This window comes from Typha angustifolia, chromosome 14 (genome assembly GCF_048772165.1).
Source record: "Typha angustifolia cultivar Huaian chromosome 14, ASM4877216v1, whole genome shotgun sequence".
In the NCBI taxonomy this organism is placed as follows: Eukaryota; Viridiplantae; Streptophyta; class Magnoliopsida; order Poales; family Typhaceae; genus Typha; species Typha angustifolia.
Genome location: NC_133252.1, coordinates 5,172,560 through 5,186,152, shown reverse-complemented (window position 1 = coordinate 5,186,152; position 13,593 = coordinate 5,172,560).

Here is a 13,593-nt window from a genome sequence, read left to right as displayed (position 1 = left end):
TTGGCATCACTTTCCTCAAACTAGCTGCAATTGCACCATGGGATCATCCTCATAGGGTACAAAGTCTACCTCGATAAGAAAAGTAATAAAAAATATAAGCACAAATACCTCCCATTGATTAATTAAATAATCCTTCTGACGTCCGCTATAGGCTTAGGTAGGTCCATTTAAGAATTCTCATATTCATTAGCTAAGTAGAACTATACAGTTGTACGAAGGCCTAACATGTTATTAAATGTAATTGAAATAATTTACCTCAAATTATTGTTCATACCATTACTATCAATTTACATCAATTCATATAGTCAACATTTAATTAATCAGCTTCGTTAATAGTGAAATTTCTTTATAAACTGACTCTACATTGATCTATATCAATTCTCTATTAGGAGCAATTAATACGGATACATCCTGATTGTCGACTCTTTTGTTACAATTAATTTAACGAATATCATAATCGACCATGCTAAACTCTACTTAGAGCTAATTCCTATTTAGGAGCAATTAGCAATGGCACTTAAAGGCGAGGTCTAATTCATTAAAATTGATTTACAACCATTATTATAATTAGTAAGCTATCCTTAAAAATAGATTAATTAAGACTTGAGTTGGTAATGATCATTAATTAAAAAGGATAAAAAATAGATTACCATAATTTAAAAACAATTAAAAACACATGAGTCATAAACCTAATTCAAAAAGAAAGCCACCCCAGGGCCATAGCCCAACCGACAACAACATAGGCTAGGTCGTAGCTCAACCCACAACTACATGGACTGAGCTGCACCCAACCCAAACCCAACATGGGCTAGGCTGACAGCAGTCCAACCCAACACACTACCAATTTGGGTTGGGCTACAACCCAACCAAAAAACCACATGGGCTAGGCCGCACTAAGCCCAAACCTGACATGGACTGGTGATGAGCTCTAATACCAAATTGATGGGTTCTCATACCAAATATAGGCTACGCAACAATTCCTTTAAAATTTGGATGTATTACAGGAATCAGTCTGCGCAATCGTAGGACAATATTCGCCAAATATTCTCTGATAGTGAGAAAATTACTAAACTAATTGGATTAGATTCATAACTTCCTGATCTACAACTTTTGTATTTACACCCTTCACAGATTCAAAGTGAAATTGGGATGAAAACATGGAAGAACATGGGTGATGGTGGCGGTGACGGGTGGAGTGGATGTTAAGGTTTTGGATGGATATGAAGGTGAAGGTGGATGTGGATGTGGTTAAGAGAAATAGACGAAGGGAACGAAGTGGTCGAGATCCCAAAGAAGTGGGGTGACTCGATAGACGAGGGAGATTAGAAGTTAGGAGAAACCTTGCCAATGGTAGACGTGGAAGGATGGTGAAGAGGGTGAAGGGAGAGAGCCTAGAGAGAAAAAAGGAGGCAAGAAATCAATAATCCAATAGCATAATCAAATTGGCTGCTATCCATATATTTATAGAGAATGCATATTGTGCGTTCGAACATATATAGCGACGAATCCTCAAAAGGTTGCATGTATAACCGCTTGGCCTATTCCTACTACTACCACCGGATTGAGAGGATTTTTGGGGTTAACTGGTTATTATTGTCGATTCATCGCCGGATATGGCAAGATCGGTACTCCTCTCACTTCTTTGTTGAAGGACTCTTTTAGATGGATGGATAAAACTACTTTAGCCTTTGAAAAATTGAAAACAGGAATGATGACGGCACCCGTTCTAGCGCTATCGGTCTTCACCAAAGAATTCATTGTTGAATGTGATGGGTTGGGTGTTGGCATAGGAGTTATACTAATGCAAGAAGGACGTCCCATTTCTTATCTTAGTAAGGCTTTATCGCAAAAATCTCAGCAATTATCAACTTATGAGAGAGAGATGCTAGCAATTCTACATGCTATGACAAGGTGGAGGACTTATTTAATCGGTAGACAATTCATTATCCGAACCGATCAGAGGAGCCTTCCATACTTTATGGGACAGCGCATACAAACTCCGACACAGCAGCGATGGGTTACAAAATTGCTGGGGTATGATTATGAAATTCAATACAAGAAGGGAACGGAAAATAGAGCGGTGAATGCGCTATCGCGCGAACCCAATACCGCCGAGCTTGCAGCCTATTCATCTCCTACCTTTCCCTTCCTTGATGAGCTGAGGTATGTATGTATATCTGACCCAAATATTTTGAGATTGTTGTAGGAGGTGATGGATGATCTAGAGCACCATCTAGAGTTGGAAAATCGAGGCAATTTGCTGCTAGACCGCGGATGCATTCGGGTATTGGAGTGTATTGGTCCGGTTGCATATCGTTTGGAGTTGCTAGAGGGGTCGAGAGTGCACCCTGTCTTTCATGTTTCATTATTGAGACATTGGAGGGGATAGAGATCGTAGAGCCAGTTCAAGTACTTGCTAGACGACGACGACATGCTACCAGATTGGAGATGGAGATTCTAGTTGAGTGGCTTGGCAAGCCATCTGATAAGATGACATGGGAGTTAGAGACTGATATCTTGGAGCGTTTCCCCCACTTTTCACTTTGAGGGCAAGGTGAGGGAAGCGTAGTGGGCGGCTAATACACTTAGTTAGAATTTTATCTAATTAGCTAAATCCAACTCTGTGCCATTTTAAAAAAATATTTGTAGAATATTCGACACATATCCAAATAATATCAAACCAGTTGGATAACATCGACAACCTCTAGATCTACAACTTTGATATTCATCACTTCACCAAATTCGGAATATATTAGATTTTTATTTGTTGACAATTGTGTACAAAATATTCTAAGTGGATTTTTACATGTATATGAGCTTTACACAAGTCTAGAATATCTCTGGTTTGAAGAATTACAAGTTTATTGGAGAAAAGTCGTTGAGTTCACACCGCGTTCACAAACGCGTTTGAACTTGGAATCTGCGTTCACACAGACAGAGAGCCGCATTCACAAACGTATTCGAACGCGGGTACTGCGTTCACACAGACCGAGAACTGCGTTCACAAATGTGTTCGAACGCGAGTACTGCGTTCACACAGACCGAGAGCTGCATTCACAAACGCGTTCGAACGCAATCTGAAGAATTCAAGCTGTCGCGTTCGAACGCACTTGGGTCCGTTCGAATACACCTGAGATTAAGTTAGGCCGTTTGAATGCACCTGGGCCGCGTTCGAACGCGCCTATGAAGTTTGCAATTTATTGGATTTTCGTGAGTATGGATAAGACTCGGATTTGGCTCTATCTTAACGATCATATATAAGGATTGTGAAACCCTATCTCTAGGGTAGTTGAAGAAGATTATTGAAGGAGACTTCTTGAGGCTACATCGGTTCTTCAACAAATAAGATTCTACTCATCTACAAGAATTTAATCTTTCGTCTTAAGGGCTATCTAGACGAAAGATCAATCTCGAGGGCTACTGAGATTGGACTTCAATCACAAGAAGTAGTGAATCGTGGGTTCTAGTGATCAAGACTGAGAGGAACAAAGTCGTTTGGATCGACGAGTTGTTTTGTGAGTCAGTCTTGTAACTACTACTATCATAGTGATTGGTTTTGATCCGAGTTTGGATCCTTGGTTTTCTTTCCTGTTTTGGGTTTTTCCACGTTAAAATCTTGGCGTTCATCTCTGCGTTTGTTTCTAATATTTCTTCCGACTTTTACTTAAGCGAACAAACGATATCATTGCCTAAAGGTTAGATACATATGTGTGTCTAGGAGTTTTTTTAGAATATATCTATGACAAAACAAAAACTTAATCCAAAAGGTATTCGGAGAAGATAAGGAATATTGGTTTAGTTGGTTTGTTAGGGTTTTATATTGTTTTAGGACTTGTTGGCTAGTCTCTATAAATATGTGGATGGCACCAACTTTATATTACTATTAGATTATTAATTTCTTGCCTCCTATCTTTTCTTTAGACTCCTCCCTCCTCCCTCTTCACCATCCTTCCACCTCTACCGTTGGCAAGGTTTCTCCTCGCTCCTAATCTCCCTCGACTGTTGAGCCACCCCTCTTCTTTGGGATCTCGACCATTTCGTTCCCTTCATCTAATTCCCTTAATCACTTCCACAATCCACCCTCATCTCCATACCCATCCATAACCCTAACATCCACTCTACCCGTTACCACCACCATCACCCACGTTATTCCATATTTTCGTCCCTGCTACAATTCAAATTTGCGAAGGGCATAAATACAAAATTTGTAGATTAGGAAGATACAGATCCAACCCAATTATTTTAATACTTTTCTAACTACCAAAGAATATCTGAAGAATATTTTCCCACAATTGCGCGGACTGCTTCCTACAATAAATTCAGATCTTAAGAAATTATTTTGTAGATGATCTTTTGGTTCTAGATTCTATCAATTTGGTATCAGAACCATAACAAATTGGTATCAGAGCCTATCATGAGTCTACATGGGCGCTAGAGTCAGATATCATGGATCGCTTTTCAAATTTCAAACCTTGAAGACAAGGTTGCTGAAGCATGGTGGATTGATACGATTTGGACTTCACCGACGTCGTCTCGAGTATGGATTCACTTTAGGAGTGTCTTTGTTTCTTACTTTAGTGTTTAATTTCCAATAAAAATAAGTTTTCTATAAGTCGCGTTCGAACGCGAGTAGAGTGAGTTCGAACATGGTTGTGAACAGGGTTGTGAATGTGGATGAAGAGTGTGTATTAGCGTTCGAACGCACTATGAACGCCTGTATCGCGTTCGTAAATCTCGAGAAGTGGGAAACAGGCGCGTTTGATCGTGTGTTCGAACACCTGCATTGCGTTCGCAAATCCAGAGAAGAGTGAACTCGGTGCGTTCGAACACGATCGAGCGCGTTTGAACGCGGTCGGCGAAATTGTATTATTTAAGGTTAATTTTGAGTTGTTGGTTAGCCTCTAAAAGGATGTGGGTGACAACCAGAGGTCATTATTGATTATTGAGAATTGACCTCCATACCCATCCGTAACCCTAACATCCACTCCACCCGTCACCACCACCATCACCCACGTTATTCCATGTTTTCATCCCTATTACAATTCGAACTTGCAAAGAGAGTATATATGAAAGTTGTAGATTAGGAAGTTACGGATGCAACCCAATCAGTTTCGTAATTTTCTGACTACCGAATAATATCTGACCAATATTTTACCATAATTGCACGGACTACTTCCTACAATAAATTCAGATCTCAAGGAATTATTCCGTAGCCGATCATTTGGTTCTAGATCCTATCAATTTGGTATCAGAGCTTTAACAAATTGGTATCAAAGCCTATCAATTGGCTCAAAGCCTATCACTTTGGTATCAGAGCCTAACAATTGGTATCAGAGCAGGTGAGCCTCAGACCTTCATTAATGGTTGAAACAAGGAAGATGACATCAACAAGGAGACCTATGGAGAGCACACTGACAAGGGAGGACTCAATGCACGATGATCCTAACCCTGAGGCCGATTCCTATGGAGCGACTACGACAGGACCAAGTCAACCAATATCTATGGGTTCGAATATGGATAAACTAAGGGACATGTTCTAAACATTGTTGCATTGAATTGACAACATACAAAAAATCACAATGAATTCAAGGAATATGTTGTGAATCGATTGGGTTCATCATCTCCTCAATGACGAACGGAGTTTCAAGAAGGACCAGTAGTGGGACCCCATTGAATTGATACCCCACAGGTCCAGGTGCGTCATATGAGTGTCAATGATCCCCTCCTACCTATGCCTTCACATCATCCCCCACCTCCGTTACAAAACTGATACGATTCGGACTTCACTGATGTCGTCTTAAGCTTGGATTCACTTTAGGAGTGTTTTTGTTTCATGTTTTAGTGTTTAATTTCTATTAAAATAAGTTTTCTGTAAGTCGCGTTCGAACGCGGGTGGAGTGAGTTCAAACGCGTTTGTGAACGGGGTTGTGAACGTGGGTGAAGAGAGTGCACTGTGCGTTCGAACGCCCCGTTCGAACGCACTGTGAACGCCTGCATTGCATTTCGCAAATACCGACAGGTGCGTTTGATCGCACGTTCGAACGCCCGCATCGCGTTCGCAAATCCAGAGGAGCGAACTCGATGCGTTCGAACGCGATCGGTAAAAATTGTATTGTTAGGGTTAACTTTGAGTTGTTGGTTAGCCTCTAAAAAGATGTGGATCGCAACCAAAGTCATTATTGATTATTGAGAATTGAGTTTTGCCTTGCCTCCTTCATCTTCTTCGCTCCTGTTCTCTCAATCCCCGGCGACGCTGCTTCTATCCTCCCTCGACCGGCCAATGAGCCTAGACCCTTAGGGGTGGCCCTCTCCTCCCCCTTCTTCCAATCTATCCGACACTTGCCCTAACCCTTCCATCAACCATAACCCTTCCTCCACCACTTTTCACTGGTGCCACCCCATTAACGCCAGTCCTCCTCCAACCACCATCACCTAGGATCACGTGCCTCCATCCACGGATCTTAAACAGACCACCCTGACCTTCGTCCACTAATAGGACGATGTCTTGAGATCTCCACATCCGATTCACCTAAAACTAGATTTGTGAGAAAGCTCTTTTCTGGGGCTACAATATATCCATATTTTACATCGATCTGACGGCAGAATCTTTTGAGATATTATTTCAAAGTTCTGTGCCCAATCTAGTCCAGATCAGAGAATTGGAAGAGATCGAACCTTAGCCTAAGGGGAGATCGTATCAAGCTTGGTATCAGAGCCTTAGCCCAAAAGGGGAGAACGTAACAAAAACCCAAGACCGGCGGTGGTGGAACCCGAGAGGCGTGAGGCATCGGTGCGCTTCGTCGATGAGGAGTTTTGACACTATGAGGATGAGCTTGATCCCTATAGAGATGGTGATGGACGTGTTTGAGGATTTAGAAAAGGTGATCAACATGCACAAAGGTTTAGACCTGAACAAGGATCTTTCGCGAACCTGGCAATGCTATTCGGGGGAGAACCGCACGTTTGGACTTTCCAAAATTCCAAGGTGGTGATCCAACGGATTGGGTATTTCAAGTTGAAAAATTTTTGATTATCAAGGTACAACGGAAGATGCAAAAGTCCAGATGGCAATCTTTCACCCCCAAGGAACAGCATTGCATTGGTATAGATCGATTATTCGTGGTGGATTTATCGGATGGGCTAATTTTTGTAGGAGGATTACACACAGATTTGGGATAGCGGCATATAAAGATTTTGTTGCCACATTAAGCAAGATGGTTCAAAGGACTACCGTATTGGAGTACTAAGTTGAGTTTAAAAGAGTTAGTAGTCGTTGTAAGCCACCGTGGCCCGAACGTATATTGATGAATCCATTTATTTTAAGGGAAGTAGATGAACGGAACGAAGTGGTCGAGATCCCAAAGAAGAGGGGTGGCTCAATAGTCGAGGGAGATTAGGAGCGAGGAGAAACCTTGCCAACGGTAGAGGTGGAAGGATGGTGAAGAGGGAGGAGGGAGGAGTCTAGAGAGAAGATAGGAGGCAAGAAATCAAGAATCCAAATAGCAATATGAAGTTGGTTGCCATCCACATATTTATAGAGGCTAGCCAACAAGTCATAAAACAATATGAAACCCTAACAAACCAACTAAACCAGTGATGTGCTAACTGCTGGTTTCGCATTGGATGCAAGGTCACCTAATGATATGGTTGCACCCTTACGAACACTCAACTACCGATGTTGAACTCTTACTCCCTATGGCTGCGATCATTAACATGCTTCATGCGATTTTGAGCAAGTTTAAGATAGGCACGCAACCTCCTCAATGTGGCACCTCTATCCATTAAAGCTAAGTTCACCTTCCTCCGATCAGTAGATGCCACTGGGTCATATGCGCGTAATGTCGGAGCCGTGTGCTTATACACCACCTCGAACAGAGTCATGCCAATGCTACTGTGGTAGGCGGTGTTGTAAGACAACTCCGCCCACGGTAAGAACTCTAACCATCATCTCGGCATCTCTCTAACAAAGCACCGAAAATATTACTCAATATTTCGATTGACCACCTCGTTTTGGTCATTCGTTTGTGAATGGTAGGCCGAACTGAAGTTCAATCGAGTCCTTTGTAATTTGAAAAACTCTATCCGAAAGTCGCTTATAAATGTTTGCAAATGCATTCGAATGCGCCCCCAACCGCGATCGAACGCAACCTACAAAAAATTTATTTTCATAAAAATAAATAACTAATATAATAAAAAAAGACTCTAACTAGGTGTATCAGCACCTCAGATGTAAGGCCATAGGATCGCGACTATGTCGAGCGATCAATCATCCACCAAGCGCATCCTAACCCTCGTGCCCAGTAAGGTATCCTCATGCTTTCTATTAACTATTCTATCGATCGGATTTCATGCTTTCTTTCTAAATGACAAATCATGTGCATATTTCTAGTACGATAACATGTCAATGCATATTAGAAATTTAGGTGAAAGAGGAGTCAAGAAAAAAATGATGTAATGTAGTCTCCAACCATGTATTCAACAGATACATACCCTTCCATCACATGTATACTCATGCTATAGATTAACTTGACATAAAGTATAGATAATCTATTCATCTTCAAATATCTCTATATATCATTAGTATATTGATATCTAAAATCAGTCTAATCAAATGTATGATAAAATATGTTCAATTATAATCATCTTTATATAGGATCATATAATCATGCTTGAGGCCAAAATATGCATGCACATAATATATAATATAATCTAATTTGATAAAGGTGTCTAGGGCATAAGACTACTCACCACAACTGTAATTACCAAGCAACCACCCATTCATGTTTGCGAGAACAATGATCAGTCCTTAATAGAAAGGTCCACAGGGTCTTGAACAGGGGGGTCAAAATATAAAATTATTTATAACATGTATGTCAGTGTTTCCACTAATTAAAATTAACCCGACTAAAAGATGATTTCTCGTTGTAATCTGATACAGATAGTTAGGATCTTTTCTTATTGTATTAGTTGTTTATATTCATTAAAAAAAAATTCCTGTAGGTTGCATTCGAACATAGGAGGGGACGCGTTCGAAAGCCCTTGAGAACATATTGTGTGTTCGAACGTGGTTGGCCAAGTTCGAACGCGGCCAATCACGTTCGAATGCCTGCATCACGTTCACAGATACAAAGATGGAGCTTTTGGTGCGTTCGAACGCGATCGGCCGCGTTCAAACGCGATCGACGAGAATCCTCTAGAATTAGGGTTACATATTATTTTAGAACTTGTTGTCTAGCCTCTATAAATATGTGAATGGCAGCCAAATTTATGATGCTATTGGATTATTGATTTTTTGCCTACTATCTTCTCTCTAGAATCTCTCTCCTCTTTTTTCACCATCCTTTCACCTCTACCGTTGGCAAGGTTTCTCCTAACTTCTAATCTCCCTCGTCTATCAAGCCACTCCTCTTCTTTGGGATCTCGACCACTTCGTTCCCTTCATCTATATCCCTTAATCACATCCACCATCCACCTTCATCTCCATACCCATCCATAACCCTAACATCTACTCCACTCGTCACCACCACCATCACCATCACCCACGTTATTTCATATTTTCGTCCTAGTTTAATTCGAATCTATGAAGGGCATAAATACGGAGTTATAGATCAGAAAGTTACAGATCTAACCTAGTTGGTTTCATAATTTTCTGACTAGGGAAAAATATCTGACGAATATTTTTCCACTGTTGCGCGGACTAATTCCTATAATACATCTAGATCATGAAGGAATCGTTGCGTAACCTATCTTTGGTACGAGAACCTAACAATTTAGTATCAGAGCTCATCAATTTAGTATCAGAGCTAGGCAAACCTCAGACCTTTATTAATGGTTGAAACAAGGAAGATGACATCAATAAGGAGACCTATGGAGAGCACACCGATAAGGGAAGACTCAATCCACGATAACCCTAACTGTGAGGCCAATTCCTTTGGAGCGACCACGGTAGGACTAAGTCAACCAATGTCCATTAGTGCGAATATATGGATGAACTTAGGGGCATGTTCCAAACATTGCTATATAAAGTTGACACAATTCAAAAGGATCACAATAAATTCAAGGGATATGTCGTGAATCGATTGGATTCGTCATCTCTTCGACGATGATTAGAGTTTCAAGAAGGACCAGCGGTGGAACCTCATAGAACCAATACCCCACAGGTCTAGGTGCATCATGTGAGTGTCAATGATCTGCTCTTACCTATGCCTACACATTATCCCCCACCTCCGTTACAAAACCCAAGATCGGCGGCGGTAGAACCCAAAAGGCGTGCAGCACCGATGCTCTTCGTTGTGAGGAGGATTGGCACTTTGAGGATGAGGTTGATCCCTTTGGAGATAGTGATGGACGTGCTCAAGGATTTAGAGAAGGTGATCAACATGCACAAAGGTTTAGACTTGAACCAAGGATCTTTTGCAAATCTGACAATGCTATTCGCGGGAGAATCGCACGCTTGGACTTTCCAAAATTTCAAGGTGGTGGTCCAATGGATTAGGTTTTTTAAGTTGAACAATATTTTGATTGTTAAGGTACAGCGGAAGATGCAAAGGTCTAGATGGCAAGCTTTCACTACCAAGGAACGGCATTGCATTGGTATAAGTCAGTTATTTGTGGTGGTGGATTTGCCGAATAGGCTGATCTTTGTAGGAGGATTACATGTTGATTTAGGACAGCGGCATATAAAGATTTTGCTACCACATTAAGCAAGATGGTTCAAAAGACGACCGTATTGGAGTACCAAGCTGAATTTGAAAGAGTTAGTAGTCGTTGTGAGCCACCTTGGCCCGAATAAACATTGATGAGCACATTTATTTTAGGGCTACGGGATGAGATACAAGCGGATGTATGTGTTCTTTATCCTACTACTCTTGAGGAGGCCTTTGAGAAGGCCGTGAGAATGGAACAAAAGCATAGGGCTTTAAAGATGGCAACGAAAACCAATTAGGGCAACCGAGATGGGCGGTTTGCACCTAGAACGTTGGTTGGAAATTTTGCGGGTTCAAAAATAGCGGTTGCGAGCACTAGACCATCACCACCTTTGAAACCTTCTTCCGATGTTAGAGGAGGCACAAGACCCCCTGTTCGAACTCTCACACTTGCCCAGGTGGAGGAGCGAAGAGCGAAGGGCCTTTGCTTTTAATGTGATGAGCGTTTCACTCCCAATCATCGGTGTTCTAAACCGATCAGGAGTGTGATGCTTATCAACAGTCTTGAGGAGGATGATGAGGTTGTTAATGATGAGGGTGTCCAGAGGAAGTCCATGAGAAGGCTATTGAGGTGGGTGCGGAGGAAGATATCCAAGCTTAAATATTGATGCATGCATATTCGGGTATTTTCGCATTGAGGACGTTATGGGTAGACGAACTTATTACAAAGCATTGTGTACACATCCTCATCGATTCGGAGAGTACACACAAGTTTCTAGACGAGAGGTTAGTGAGGAGATTGGATTTGAATGCCGAACTGATCACAGGATTTGACATTGCTATTGGAGATGGCACAAAGCTCTTGTGTCGCCGAGTCGGTATACAGGTGCAAGGACACGACATCATTGTGGACTTGTATCCGTTAGCGCTATGAGGAGTGGACATTGTCCTTGGTACTCAGTGGTTATAGAGTTTGGGACCCATCACATTTAATTTTCAAAGCATGTTGATGAAATTTAAACAGGGAAACAAATATGTTTGGCTTGGTGGTGTTTGGTCTTCACCGATTCCTGCAATTCAGCCTATGGTGGGGCTGCCTTGTGCGTATGATTTGGCCTGTCTTCTTCAGTTAGGACCAGTAGGAGATGAGCCTCAAATGAGTTCAGGTACTACCATTGAATTGTCTAATTTATTAGATAACTTTTCTGGACTGTTTGAGGAGCCATAGGAGTTGCCACCGAGGAAAGCGGCGGACCATCGCATAGAGATTGTACCCGGGGTTGAACTGGTGAACGTGAGGCCATATCGGTATCCACATGTGTAAAAGGAAGTTATCTCAAAGATGGTAGCCGAGATGTTGGAGCAAAGCCTCATACAATCAAGTCATAACTCATACTCATCCCCCGTGTTATTGGTACAAAAAAAGATAGGACATGGCATTTTTGTGTCCACTATCGGGCACTAAACGCTATTACTGTCAAGGAACAGTATCCCATTTCAGTTATAGAGGAGTTGTTGGACGAGCTAGCTAGGGCGACCATATTTAGTAAGCTTGACTTGTGGGCCGGGTATCATCAAATTAGAGTTCTCCCGACGGATGTGCACAACACTGCATTTCAGACTCCGAACGGGTATTACGAGTTCCGGGTGATGCCTTTTGGTCTCACCAATGCTCAAACTACCTTTCAAGGCCTCATGAATGATATATTTCGGCCTCTCTTGCGAAGGTATGTCTTGGTATTTTTTGACGATATTTTGATGTATAGCAAAAATAAATTGGAGCATTAGCGGCATTTGGAGGACGTGCTGAATTTATTGAAGCAAAACCAATTGAAGATCAAGAAGTTCGAGTGCCTATAGGAAGTACCAAAAGTGGAGTATTTAGGCCACATCATTTCAGCGGATGGTGTAGTGGCAGATCCTTAAAAGGTTGTATGCATGACCGCTTAGCCTATTCCTACTACTACCACCGGATTGAGAGAATTTTTGGGGCTGACCGGATATTATCGCCGATTTATCACCGGATATGGCAAGATCGCTGGTCCTCTCACTTCTTTGTTGAAAAAGGACTCTTTTAGATGGACGGATGAAGCCACTACAGCCTTTGAAAAACTAAAAACAGCAATGACGATGGGACCCGTTTTAGTGCTACCGAACTTCACCAAAGAATTCATTTTGAAATGTGATGCATCGGAGTTAGCATAGGAGCTATACTAATACAGGAAGGACGTCCCATTTCCTATCTTAGCAAGGCTTTATCACAAAAAATTTAGCAATTATTGACTTACAAGAGAGAGATGTTAGCAATTCTATATGCAGTGACAAAGTGGAGGCCTTATTTAATCGATAGATGATTCATTATCCGAACCGATCAAAGGAGCCTTCCATACTTTATAGGATAGCGTATACACACTCCGGCACAGCAGAGATGGGTCACAAAATTGCTGGGATATGATTATGAAATCCAATACAACAAGGGAATAGAAAATAGAGCGGCGGATGCACTATCGCGCCAACCCGATACCACCAAGCTTGCAGCCTATTCTTCTCCTACCTTTTCCTTCCTTGATGAGCTGAGGTATGCATGTACATTTGACCGAGATATTTTGAGATTGTTGCTAGAGGTGATGAATGATCCGAAGCGCAATCCATAGTTAGAGAATTGAGGTGGTCTACTGCTAGATCGCGGATGCATTCAGGTGCCCACAAATGATGAATTACGGCAGAAATTTTTAGAGTACTTTCACCAAACTCCAGAGGCTGGTCATGAGGGTGTCTTGAGAACTCTCTCCCTCCTCCTTTATGCTATTAGATTATTGATTTCTTGTCTCCTATCTTCTCTCTAGACTCTCTCCTTCCTCCTTCACCATCCTTCTACATCTACTGTTGGCAAGGTTTTTCCTAACTTCTAATCTCACTTGTCTATTGAGCCACCTCTCTTCGTCTA